The sequence below is a fragment of the Aythya ferina genome (assembly GCF_964211825.1).
Source record: "Aythya ferina genome assembly, chromosome: 2".
NCBI lineage: Eukaryota > Metazoa > Chordata > Aves > Anseriformes > Anatidae > Aythya > Aythya ferina.
The window spans coordinates 148,800,750-148,815,208 of record NC_140297.1 but is presented as its reverse complement, the minus strand read 5'-3'; positions in this window follow the sequence as shown (position 1 = coordinate 148,815,208).

Genomic DNA, 14,459 nt, shown 5'->3' with positions numbered 1-14,459 from the left:
AATAAGATAAATACATTGCTTTTAAAGGAAAAGGTACAAATTGGATAGGGGCTGTTGCCACTCACTGAAGAGAAACTTAGAATTACCTGTTTCTGCAGGTAACACGCTGTACTTATGTGAGGATGAAAGGAAGAATATAACTTTTATTGAACTGAGGTTATGTATTAGATATGTCAAGTTGCATATTGTTACATGAAATCCATCTCCTAGCTCTGTAATTATGCATTTGGGCTATGAGAGATACTACCAATTAATGACCCTGTCTGTCTGTTCTCATTGGAATTAAGTCTATGCTGTAAAGCATCCAGCAAAGTTGTCATCCACTGGGGGTTTCTATAAGAAGGTCATGCTTCCTTTGAGCTTACACACAGGGGCAGGCTGAAACCTGTGCTGGGACAGCAGTTTGAAAGGGTCTCAAAGGAAATTCTTCAGGGGCAGCTATACAGATTGCATACATCATCTTGGTGCATGAGACTCTGATGTGCTGTGCTACAAGACCATTGCCTGTTTGGCATGTTTAGTCTCACAGCAGAGGAGAGGCTGTGTTCTGAGGACTTCCTTGAATCTAACCCAGTACCTTATTCCAGGACAATGGGTCAGTAGGAGAGAGAGCAAAGTGCACAAACTATGGTCATATGGAAGTATGAGATGTAAGGACAGGATCTGGGAGTTTTTTGCTCAGTAGCAAAAAAAAAAAAAAAAGTAGTTTGTGTCATCAGAGATGACACAAGGACACTGAACTCTCCCTTATGTTAGCAAATACTATTATAGTTATATACTAATCTCTTCTGCTAATAAACTAAATGGTGCCAGAGCATGAGCACAGGCACAGGAACCAGTCCAGGCTGATTAACTGTTAGAACTATCCCTGGCACTAGGGCAGGTTTGGCTTCATCAGGGTTGACCTGGACCAGCTAGCATTTATCCAGTTCTTGAGGTCAGGAATTAGCAAGAACCAGGGACCACTCCCAGCAGTTATTCAGCTGGCCTATTTTGAAGATCAAAAAAGTTTAATAATATAAAGGGGGCTTTTGTGTCAGGTGAACTTAATTCCAGAGAACTGCCTCAAAAACATTTGCTTTGACTGCGTGAATATAACCAAACTGAAGAGGTCTCTTTCATCATAAGTGATACAGAAAATTTGAAATACTCTAGGAAAAATATCTACAGTGGATCATTATTTTTTTGTATGAAGTTATCCTAAATAGTCCCTCAGGGAGATTATCTTTTCCACTGAAGCACTACAGATGGTTTTTCCAAGCCCCCTAATTTTTAATATGCTAATAAACTCTCTTAAAAAGTAATTCTGGTTAACCTCATAATCCACATAACTGTCCACTTATTTTTTGGCCTTGCCAAATTTTTGCCTTGATGAAGTCCTTTGGCAATGAGTTCCAGGCTGGTCATGAAGATGGTTGACTGGGCCAAACAACCTAAAAGATCCAGGAGGAAAAACATTGTTTTGTAATGTTGTTAACCTCTGTATCAGAAGGGACTGACTCTGTTGCCTGTTTTTTGGCCTTATTTTTTCCTTCCATTATTGCCATGTGTTCAGCTCTCCATAAGGTCTGAAACAAACCTATTCCTGAATGTAACTGTTCCCTAAAGTACAGGGTTGTCCTGTCAACCTCATTATTTACTCTGTAATCATGCGTCAAGAAACACAGGCCTGTTGTAGCAACAGAGACCTTCAGAAGTGGAGACATTGAACACCTGGAACTGGACAAAACTGGTTTTAGGGATTACAAAACATATGTAAATGTCATGATGTGTGGTAAATTTACATGCAACCTTGAGTAGCAGACCAATAAGTAAAGGGAAAGATAGAAATGTGTGTTAGAAAGCATATAAAAATGACCTTAAGTTGAAGGAGACAATAAGAAGGAGGAAAAACAAGCACAGAGGAAGAGGAAACCATCTACTTGAACATCCTATTCCTCTTGGTGAAGGACTCAAGATTCTGAGAACTCTATAACATTGCACTACTTCTAGAAACAGTGTGAATCCACTGACTTCAGCACGGAGGGAACCAGGGGACAGGTCAAAGTAACACCAGGAAAAGGGGTAGAAACTAAGAAGTGTGTAAATTACAATTTTAACTGCATCATTAACATTTTTGCAACTTTTTCTGTATTTAAGCACTCTACCTGCATTATTATTTTTTCCTATAATAGTTAGATCTAGACTAATGATGATTTTTGAGTTATACTGCTAAGATTTCCATTACACTAATGATAACTTCTCCACCATACATAAGCTCTTTGCCCATAAACAAAATTTTGAATGCAACAAGAGCCACACAGCCAATACTAATTCACATGATTGATAGTACAGGTCATGTACATGGGGCACTCAGGCACACAGGGTAGGACTACAGCGTGTTAGTGGCATGGTATGCAATGCTCAGACCTCTTCTTGGGTGGAACTTTTCAAGTCAAAACTCTAGAATAGGAAGTGATGTGTATTATGCAGCTTCTAACAGATGAATTATAACAGGAGTTGGACCATTAGCTACTGTCACAACACAGATGAAATAACAACAGGATGTTCCTGGCAGGCAAGTATCAGCTGGCAAAGCTACAGATCAAATGCTCCTGCCAGGTAAATCAATTTTGTATATCACAGAGCTAGTCTGGAAGAGGAAGCTGGATGCAATAACTACAAATAACTTTTTTTTTTTTTTTTTTTTTTTTTTTTTTTGGGTGTGTGTGTATCTGTGTTTTTGTTTGTTTGTTTATTTTTCTTTGAGTAAGGTTTTAATGACATTTCTTCAAGAAGAAAAAGAGAAAGCCTGGCTGGGAATAGAAAACAGAACAACTCAACATATTTAAGGGGAGTAAAATCTGTTTTAGATTGAAACCCACTCACCCCATCACAGTGAACTTTGGTCTCCAGGTATAGGCATCTTCTCATATATATCTCTGTTTTCTTGAAGGCAGGTCTTCTTGCTGAGCTTGTGATCTGGAGTTCTTCCCTAAGCAGAGGAGTTTTATTCATTCCATGCTGAGAGAAACGATGCATAGGAGAGGGGGCTTAAACAGTGCTCTGAATCTCTTTCTCTCTTGATGTAGTCTGGAGGCAGCCTCAGAAGCCATCCTCAGCTGGAGGTCTCAGCCATAGTTTCTCAGAGATGAGTCCATGACAGTATGTATAGTTTGTGCAGGTTGTCAAGTTACTATGTTGTCTGATGTAACTTTCTACTTGAAAAACGCTGTTGACATTTAGAGATTTGAACCCCTCACCTTCTGAGTGCAGTAAAGACCATTATTAATTATAAAGAAATGGAAGCGCTAAGAATGGAGCAATGCAACCTTTGCTCTGGGTCCCCTTTGTGCTCTAATAAGTTTGACATCACATTCTCTGTTTATTTAGGGTTGGGTTTTATTTTTTATATGTAATTATGTTCAAAGAAACTCACAGAAAGCTGAGCAGAGAAGTTGCTTGCACTAACATCACATAATAACTGCTGAGTGGCTGTCTTGATCTCTTGTGATGACATGAAAGGAAAGCCAAACAAACACCCAGAAGACATGTTGGCTTTGCTTGTGTGAAGAAGAGATAGCAAATCTTAGGGAAACATGTTCCTTATTATTATCAGTAATGAAGACTGCCATATTATATATTAAACAGACTTGGTGCTGATACTTAAAAACAAACAGTCTTAATGAATTATACACCAATGTGTCATTAGCTATTATTTAGTATTCTGGCAACTGAATGCTAACAACATGCTTATGGGTGATGCATATGAAGAAAGCAAACAATAATAAAATTTTTGGTTTTAAACTACTAGGTGAATAAAAGATGAATGGGGACCTGTATGTAGCTTTTAAAGTGTAATATGTTACAACTACTAAACTATTCTTCAGGATGCAATTGTTTATGATGTAGTAACTGTTATTTTAGTGATTTCAGTTCAAGCACTGATGTTTTGAAATACGTTTTATGCTACAAGTCTCCACATTTTTAGATATCATGTTCTGTTGTGGTTGAATGCATATATATTTTTTTCATATATTTAATTTAATTTCCCTGATGAACCAGTGGTGACAGTACCCTCAGTGCCCTATTGTATAAATGTATACAATAAACATAAATATGTCTACAGTTTGAATGTGATCACTTGCTTCAAATATTTCTAGGTGTTTTTCTGTTGAGTTCAAAGAAATGTGTCTATTCAGGACCTTCAGATGAATATGCAATCTTCATCCTAGAAGACTGAGGATGAGTTTCAATTCCATTTAGCAGTTAATAGGACTTCCCAATCAAGTGGTCTTTAATTTAACCAAGTGGAGAAATGTGGCTATAGTCTTGATGAAATCTGACCCCATTTTTACAGCTCAATGGGCATGTGCAGGTCAGTGATAAGAAGTGTACCTCAAGGGTCTGTATTGGGACACTTTTAATAGTTTTGTTAGCTACATAAACAGTGGGATTGAATGCACCTTCAGCAAGTCTTCAGATGACACCAAGCTGAGTGGTGCTGTTGTTACAATAAAAGGAAGGGATGCCATCCAGAGGGACCTGGACAAGTTTGGGAAGTGGACCCACACAAACCTCATGAATTCATTAAGACCAAGTGAAAAAAAAAAATGTACATGGTTTGGGGCAATCCCAAACATCAATACAGACTGGGGGATGAATGGATTGAAGGCAGTCCTCTGGAGAAGGACCTGGGGGTACTGGTGACTGAAAAACTGTACATGAGTTGGCAGTGCATGCTTGCAACCCTGGGCTGCATCAAAGCATCTCTGTCCCCAGAGAGCAGAGCTCAGCATCTTCCCCTCTGCTCCCCTCATGAGGGAGCTGCAGGCTGCCATGAGGCCTCCCCTCAGGCTGCACTTCTCCAGACTGAACAAACGAAGTGACCTTAGCAACTCTTCATATGTCTTGCCCTCTAGACCATTCACCATCTTTGTGGCCCTCCTTTGGACACTCTCTAATGGTGTTATGTCCTTCTTATCTTGTGGTGCCTGAAACTGCGCACAGTACTCAGGATGAGGTCACACCAGCTCTGCTATTTGTCAAGACCTCACTGCAAGGCCTCTCTACCCTTGATGGCGTCAACAGCTCCTCCCAGTTTTGTATCATCCACACACTTACACAGTATACCTTCAAGTCCTATATCCTAAACCACCTCATGGTTGCTGTTACCAGGCCTTACCCCAAAAGTTTGCTGTGAAGAGGAACAAATTTACTGCAAATAAAATACCTTATTGTGTTACACAGATGTTGAGTGGTAGTTCATCACAGGAATAATCTTTGCACTTATGGCCATCCCTTTGGCAGGACGTTTCACAAATCAGTATTTTGAGGCTGTGATTGCAAAAAGCAAAATATTATGGTAAACATTGGCTGATGAGAATTTTGTTTAGCCAGAAGCAAAATGTTAATTAATGTTTCAAGCAGATATGAAATAGAATGTTTCTTTCTTCTGCTGAGTATTTCATCCCAGAAACTGCTGCAGGGCCAGTCAAAGGATCTTAGGAATCATGCACCAGCCACTGAAACAGAATAGAAATTTAAACATACTAATTGGTAAACTTTTTCTTCATACAGTAAAATTACATATGATACCTAAAAAAATGTGCAAGGCTGTCCTTCTTTTGTCTTTGTTTTCTACTCATTGTATAAATAAGATCTGGAAGTGTGGAACCAAAAGGAGAAATGAGTTTAAAAGTAGTCTCTGTAGCTATTAACATCAGTGGTCTGCCTGAAATGTTTGGCAGGGGATATAAAAAAGCCTGTAACTGCTGGGAGCTAAAAGAGTTTTCCAAAATAATGATTGTTTTAAACTTGTCATGTTCCTTTTGTTTTGGCACTGTAGGGGACAAGATAGTAATCTACGAGTATCTTTGGTTTGGTACAGTTTTACTAACACACACAAGGTGCTAGTTTGGTGTAAAAAGAAGCGCTGTTATAACACATGAACATAACTTCCAAACACTGGTGGGGCAAACCTGTTTTTCAGAGCAGAATTCTCACTAACACTCGAACAGTGAAATTTTGAGTACTGCTATTATGAAAAAATGAGACTCACTGTAAAATCTTCACTAGGAACTACAGCTCCATCCCTGTGCTTCTCTCCCCTACTCTCCCTTGAGTAATTGGAAAGAAAACATTGGAAATTATATGTGAGAAGTACTCCTGGCATGGTCACCAGCTGTGGCTGAAGTGATGAGACATTGTGAAATCCAAATGAATAGCTCATTATGAGGAAAAGCTTTGTTCAACTGTTATGCAGTGTTGAGGAATCCATACCTCATTTGCAGGGGAAGAAAATGTTCTGTTTCAATTCCTTGAAGAGATGTTACCCACTTCTTGTGGGCAGTCACTTCAGTGTTATAGCTTCCCTCTTGATTCCAGCTATGTAAAAAATGTTGACCATATCAAACATGCTGACTGCTAAATTATTTGGACAAATATTATCTACAAGGAGTTGAATACTGAAAAACAGTAAAGGATCTCTGGGTCCTCTTCTCTTCTTACCTAAGATTTGTTAATATATGAATGATAAGTTATATTATATATCAAAAAAGTGGCAGGTCTATAGTGTAGACAGAGTTGGAAAGAACATGCAGATCTCATAAAATACTGTTCTTAATACCTATGATGGATTTTCCCATGAAGTTTGCTTTGGGTAATGATCAAGAGTTGGACTGTCCCTTTTTCAGTCTTTAACTTAGGTTCCTCTGACAGGTGACCTGAAGATAGTCACATCTTCTATAACCAAAACAGTTGTGGAAATATAACCTTTTAACTTGGAGAAAATAAAATATGCAAAACTAGTACACATCAATAAACCACTGTGTAAGTGGATCTACATTACAATTCTGAATGGCTTAGTTTTCAATTGGCTTTTTCTCCATTTACCTGAACTGTCTAAAGGCTGAACTGTTTAGATCAGTCCCCAAATTCCCACCTGGTCATTCCCTCCTGGAACATTTGGTTATTTCAACCCACTGTTAGATAAGCTTTAATGTTGGACACAGTTGATATGATGTGTTATACCTTATTTATTTTGACTATAGTAAATTTTTCTAGGTTGCAGCTAAGTTGAACAGGAAATGCACATGTCAAGAAATAATTACTCTTGCTGAAATTGAGCTATGCTTTACCATTGACTACAGTGTGGTCAAGATTTAACCTCTGATGTGCATAAAAATATTTGCAATATTTATCCTGTGATCTGTGTTTGGCCTTTTTCTTCCTGCGCATAACAAAAAAGAATGTTGATTAAACAGCTATCTCAGAAGAAATATTCTGCATGGAGTAGCTGTTACTAGAAGTTTTTCAAATTTCTGCGATAGTCTCTACTATAGATTTGCTGGGAAATTTTGTAGATGTTCTACAGGGAAGTCACAGAACTGGTTTGGAAAGGTGACTGACAAAAGCAGTACTGCATTCCCATTGAATATGCACTTTCTTAAGTCTGAAAACCTTGTTCAATATTTCCACTGCATTACATTATTGATATCTTTCTGACATAAATTTCACATAACCATGTTTTTTTGATTTGCTGGAGCATATACCATGAAAAATACTGATCAAAAGCCATGTTTTATCTCTGTCCATAGAAGAAACTCTGCCCAAAGTTCAGGGGATTTATATACCCTATCACTCATCCTCTTTTTACCCATATCCTTTCTCCAGTCACCATACCTCAATGTATTTAGTCTGTAAATCGTATTCCCTAAATTTATGATATTTCTGTCACCTAACTAATGTCTATGTTGTGTCATGTTTAAGAATTCGGCCCTTGGAGTGTATTGGGCTACACTTCTCACTGTGCAGAGACTGAAAACTGTTCTCCTGGTAATTGGAAATACCCAAAGAGGCAACTAGTTGTGGAAGGTGTTTGTTTGTTTGTTTTGTTTAGTTTTGTTTGAGATTAAGAGAGAACAATTTGAATCGTTACACCTAGGACCTTAAGGAAGATTTCATATACCTCTAAACTTTAGAGTTCAAGCCCATCTAAACAGAATAGTCTTAAATAGAAATGTCTGTGAATTCCTGCTACACAAAGCTCTTGGATTTCTTCTGTTTGTCTATAAATTGACAACAGTTTCCACTCTTTAAATATATATAGATATCAGAAAAAAAGATGGATCTTTCCTTTCTGCAGTCAGAACAAGTCTACTAGCTACATATTTAATATCTTATATACTATATAAGAAATATATTACAAGAAAATAAAATAAATTATGTATGGATTTTCAGAGACAAAAAGAATTCAGTGTTGCTGAATGCAACTATATTCCTTTAAATTTGCAAATGTCTCTGTTTATGATTATAGTCATGGTAGATATCATTAAATTCATAATTAGTCCATTTTACCGTAAGCAACAATAAAATATATATCAATATATGTATTTAAGTGTAGCTGGCTTAAATTAAAATTTTCTCATCTTCTTTCTTTGCTTCTCATGTTTATATCCCGAGGACAGGACTGGTCAAGATCCAATCTATGGTACTTGAAAAAGTCAATGAATATAAAAGCCCATTATTTTAAGGGCCTCTTTAGGGCTATAACACTCTTAACAAGCCTCTCAGGGCTAACATTTAACACGTGTGCCCTATAGAAGCCTACAATTTACCACGTGCCATCAATTTCATATAGACCTATATATGACTGTTAACCAGGTGCAGCTCTGCCTGCTCCATGAGAGTTCAAGTATTTTAGTGCAACCCATGATGGTTTAAGTATGCTAAATAGCTAGCTGCTCTCCTGCTTTGTTGAGGTTACATGCTGAGACAAAAGATGGTAATGCCTGAAAATTATTTCTCGCCTATTTTCACTCCACTTTTCATTGGACAAACAAAACAATGCTGACGCATATAGCTAGAAGTCTTGCAGCTTGCAGCCTGAAAAGAGCATGTGGCATTTTGTGTTATTTAGTGCAATTTAACATAATAATGAAATCACATCATCTACATTTCTAACTTTAAAATTTCTCAAAAATCTGGGCTTGGTGTTTTTTGAAAACCATGTTACATTGCATAACATTTTCATGATAAACAGAGAGTAGATTTCTACTGCAGTTCCCACATTTTCATGAGAAATGAGCAGTAGCACATTTTTGCTTTGCTGTGAGAAGAAAATGTGCCTAAAAATGTCCATGTTCTTGTTTTTGGCATCCTTAAAGAAGCTATGCACAAGTTTTGAGGGTGTTTGTGTCTTGAAAATGTTTTGTGTAATAATATTATTCAGCTTCTTCACTTTCTGGTGATGTATTAGGAATATGTAGAAATTGGCTGAAGTTTTGAGAGGGTGGAAAACCACAACTGGCAGGGAAACTAGACTTTTCAAACTAAGCTTTTCCATCTACGAATAGCAACATTATGGAGAGATTTGTATTTAGAGAAAACAGTTATCTGAGACATATGCATTGTCTTTTTGTAGACAAGAAGATGGTAGAAGAAAATAAAAACTAGTCTTTACCTCTGTAATGTTTTCAAGGGATCTTCAAAATCCTGTTTCTCTTACATAAATTTTTTTTTTTCTTTTAGTGTTGTACAGTCCTCTTATACAGTTTATTTTTGGGAAACAGTCCATGTTATTTTATAGAAAGCACACCCTGATTACTATTGTATTCACTAGCCATGTATATATAAAATTGCCTCTGAGCCTTAGTGGTTTGGTTTGGGTATTTAATTGTTTGATTTGTTTATTGTATATGATGAATTACTGTTTATTGGTTTAAACTCACCCAGGGTACACTTTATAAAAATGCTGTTTCAATTGCTAAAATACACAGATTTAATTTGTTTGAGAAGCTAATGTAGCTTACACAGTGAGTTGGTTGGTATGAGTGCTGACCTTCCTTTGATGTTCCATGACTCAATGGCCTCCTAAGGTCATTTCTCAAGCCATTTAGGGAATTACAATGGTTTTTCTTGCTGGACTGCAGTCAGACCCAGTAGAACTATTCTCTGGATATGAAGAAATTATCTGAATATTTTAATGGCTGAATAGTGTACATTTGAATTGAGACAATACGTAAATTCCTGTTGAGACCAACAGATAGTTTCATCAAAGAAGAAAAGATCAAATAAAGAAAACCTTAGGAAAAAAAATGGTGAGATTTTCCAGACAAAACGTTTTGATTTTCTTTTTATCTTGAAACTGATTTTTACTTTTTAAATCTCCAGAAAATCAAGAGATATTCAAAATATGATGAAAACGTTAATTGCACTGTAGGTCAAATAATGTATGGTTACTTCTAAAACATAGTACTTTTTTAACAAGAAACATTTAAATTTGAGTGGATCAAAACAGGCTTTTTCTTATTACTAGTCAGCTTTTGAAAGTATCTCACATAAAAACAACCCTGTCCTTAACTATAACGGTCTTCGATTCACATTTCTGAGGGTTATTAGAAGGTGTCCTTTCCAATATGGATGGTTGCCCTCATCTTAGAAGGGCCAATCACTAATGTAATTGCTATGTTTCATATCGCTACACTACAGGATATATTCCATTTCTACTAGTAGGATTTCAAATGATGTACTACAAAATACCACGTGTGATACCATAGCACTGTGATCAAAATGTTTTTGACTTCTGATCAAAAATGGACTGGACTGAGTAGAGATTAGTGGGAAAATAAAACTCTATATTTTGCCTAGAATAACTGTATATATCTGCACACTGTGTTTAGTTAGTATGAAATATGACTGTACATAGTACCAAAAGTCTAGGCCACAGGTGTATTTTTTCAGAAATAAAGACTTGCACATGGGTGAAAATGTATTTTTGTGAAATTGATGTGAAGCTCATATAAATAATACATTTACCTGACTTCACATGGAATTTGGCTGTTAGATCAATGGGTATTCTCCAGAAATCACTGAGGGGAACTGAAAGTGGGCTAAGGAGACACTAGCAGCTTTACAACATTCAATAAAAATGTAAGCTCATGGGGTCTTGTCGAACAGAATATGGACTGCCTCATCTCCTGAAACAGCTGCTTTTCAGAAAATAAAATACTATTCTTTGTCCCAGGGAAAAAAAAAAAAAAAAAAAAAGAGAGAGATTTATTTATTTATTTATTTATTTTAGAGCTGCTCATGTTGAATTTACAAAACAAGGTGTACAGCTACTTCCATTGGTAAGCAGGATAGAAAATGTCCCTATCTTTATTTCTTGTTAAGTGAGTATTTTCAAAATGCTTTTCTTGAAATGACAGATCTGTGAGTAACAGCTGACCATCAAATATACTGAATCTTATATTGTGATATTGTATAGTTCTTGTGGCTTCTATTTCACATCTTAAAACATTCATCCCTTTAAAAATCACAGAGAAACAAAGTAATAGGTGGGAAAACTAAAATCATAGGCTTAGTCATAACAGGGGTAGAAGTGAAGGGAAAGTGCTGTGGCATAACATTTGATATTTCTTGGAAACTTTATTTGATGCTGCTGGCTGTAAACCTCTTTTGGTTATGTTCCTTAGAAGACCTGCTATAATGTTGAAATCTCAGTTCTTCCTCATGACGTCTAAATGGTATATTGTTATTAGCTTTACAGATGAACACAATCAAATACTGTTGACTACATGTGTTGAATTTGGGTTCTTTATTTTATTGGTCTCTTTATTTTTTTAGTTGACTTTATTTAGCAGATAAGGAGATGATTATCCCCAAGTATTGCATAAAAGTCCATAATGTACTGGGAAGTGCTCTAAGACACTTTCTACCTGTACATCTATTTCTGGAACTTGCTTAGAAGGACATAATCTCTCTGTTCAGGAAGGAAATATCAGTGGAATTGTAATAGACCATCAGAATACAGTAATTTCTAGCACCTCTTAATCCTTCCCATGGCTTTAAGAGGAGGTATTCTTTGGAAAAGAGCTCCTCTATAGGCTTTCTGAAATTTAAAAGGCTATAGTTCATCAGAATTCCACAGGGATTTGCCTAGTTTGTGTTTTCCTCATACTTAGGAAGAACGAAAAGGAATAAATCATTATCTACTATTATACATTACAATTATTTTAACACTGATGAGAGATAATCATGGAGTTAGGCTAAGAACTACACTTTTGAAAATCTTCCAGTCATCGAATCATTAAGGTTGGAAAAGACCTCCAAGATCATCTGATCCCACGATCCCCCTACCACCAATACTACCCACTAAACCATGTCCCTAAGTACTTCTTATCACTACTCTGCCTAGGGAGAAAATACAATTATTTACAAACAACTTTACAAACATGTAGGTGGACAAGTTAATGGGTACAGCAATACTGTGTACATGCCATGTCCCACCCCAACCAACAGAACAGATACAAAGCAAAGTGCATGGACCCATCCATGTATTTAAAAACAAATAAGATGCTATTTAACTCTCTCAACATAGATGATCTGAATAGAGTTTCTCATGCAGAAAAAACATTGCTGAAATGTTTCTTGGAGAAGAGGTATAAGAGCCCTTGTACTTTCCTTCAGGGAAGAGACTCTGATCCTGTGTCCTAAAGGACTCCCCTAAAGGAGGGAAGTGTTTCCCATCAGACACAATTAAACACCCATTCCTCTCTGTCTCCTCAGTGCTTCCTACAAGGTTTGTCAGACTGATGCTGGGTTAGAGTCTTAATTTTCTTAGGTTCCAGTCTTGACAGCCTACCTTTTTCCAAACACTGTACAGGGAATCATAGATCCCATCTTAGGGGATCCATCAGGCAACTGGGTGCTGTAAGTAAGTAAGTCTCACTCTGAGCTCTGCCAGGAAAGCCTAATCCACTTTTGAAGTACTAGAAAATCAGAAAAAAATTAAAAGAAAATATGTCATATCCAACTGTTTTAAAGCTTCCAAAATTTCCCTTACATTGTGCTGTTCAATGGGTGAGCAAAGGAAGAGTATTTTCTTTCATGATGAAGTACTGGAGAATGAAACAAAAATATTCCTCTGTTGTGCACCTTCATCCAAAATACCTGGCCTCAACAATTTTGGAAGCTAGCATACCCAGTGAGGCATAAGCTAATATGGGTAGTTACAGCTTCTGGAGTAATAAGGTCATTTGCAATTAATATGGTTACCATTTTTGCCCTCAAAGAAGAGAGTCAAATTCATCTTGTCTCTGGAATGAAAAAACTCTTTTTACAAGACCCAAGCCCACTGTTGGCTCTGATGGATTTTGCATTTACACAGCTACCATAACAAATTATCTGATATTTTTCAGTCAATCTTGCATTCATGGTTTGAGTGCTGGTTAAATAAAGATAACTCTATCTCGTATTGTGTAAGTGCTGCAGGATTCCTCAGAACAATCACAACTCTGACTAGTTCAGCTTATTTTTATAGTGTAGTTTTTATAGTGATATGCTTTGCCATTCTGCAGGGCTGAGTAAACATCCACTCATGCTAGACAGTGTTTTTCTGTTTGTTTATGTCAATTAAAGAGCTTGAATATACAGACAGAGAATCCTACATTACTTCCCTTAAACCAACAGAATATGAAATCAGCTGGGCTTGGTGCCGAGAAGCTGATTTCTGATGATAAACTGAAGTAAAACAAAATCTGCTCCATATGGTGCAATTGTAAACTTTGTGACTATAAACAAAAACATGCTGTGTGATTAAATATTGTGATGCAAAAACAGCCATGAAGCTCTATCACTCAAGGCATGTCCAATGCCAGCCTGCTCACTTTCAAGTACACTCTTGAAATAATAGGGAGGCTGAGATAGCAGGTGATGCTTATTGTGTGCATGGCTGCTGTGTGTATCCCCAGGGGAAGGATGTGGTGGTTCACATTTCTGAGCCCCTGTCATGAGATAGGACATACCCTGCGTCTGGCAACAGCTGCCCCGTCTCTGTTTTTTCTAGACAGTGCCACGTGTTTAGCTTCTGATTGGAGATACAAAGGCAACCAAACTCTTGTCAGGAGTGAAACTTCCTCTCTTTCCATCTGCTGCATGGTTGGCATTGCATGCTCTTATCCTTAGCAGGTGTGTAAAAGTGGAAAGGCTCGGTACATTGATTCCTTGGGTTCCTAAAAACCTAGATATTATAACTGTTCCATATTGTAAGTCATTTATAATCCTATATATTTCCTGGGAGAAGGAGCATGAAGGCAGCTCATAGAAGGAAACCAGGCTGAGATATTCAGCAGACACCAAGATACACAGGTGAAAACAGCATGCACTCACCAAACATTTGCAGATCTGGTACAAGCTGGTGCCTGACATTGTCTTAAGGAGACAATAAGAGCTTAAGACTACAGCAAGACAAAAGGAAGGTGTGGGGAACCCCAATCTATCCAAGAGATTGTTGTTTTTCTTGTTCAAACCTCCCAACCAAGGTTTTATTTCACACTGCTGACCTGTTAGTGAGTGTCAGCTGTTTGAGTATAACATCTTACCATTTCACATCACTGCAGAAACCATCTACCCCCATGCAAGATGTTTAAATGCTTTGTTTGGAGGAACTGGGATTGTGTTCAGGAGACCCTGGAGCA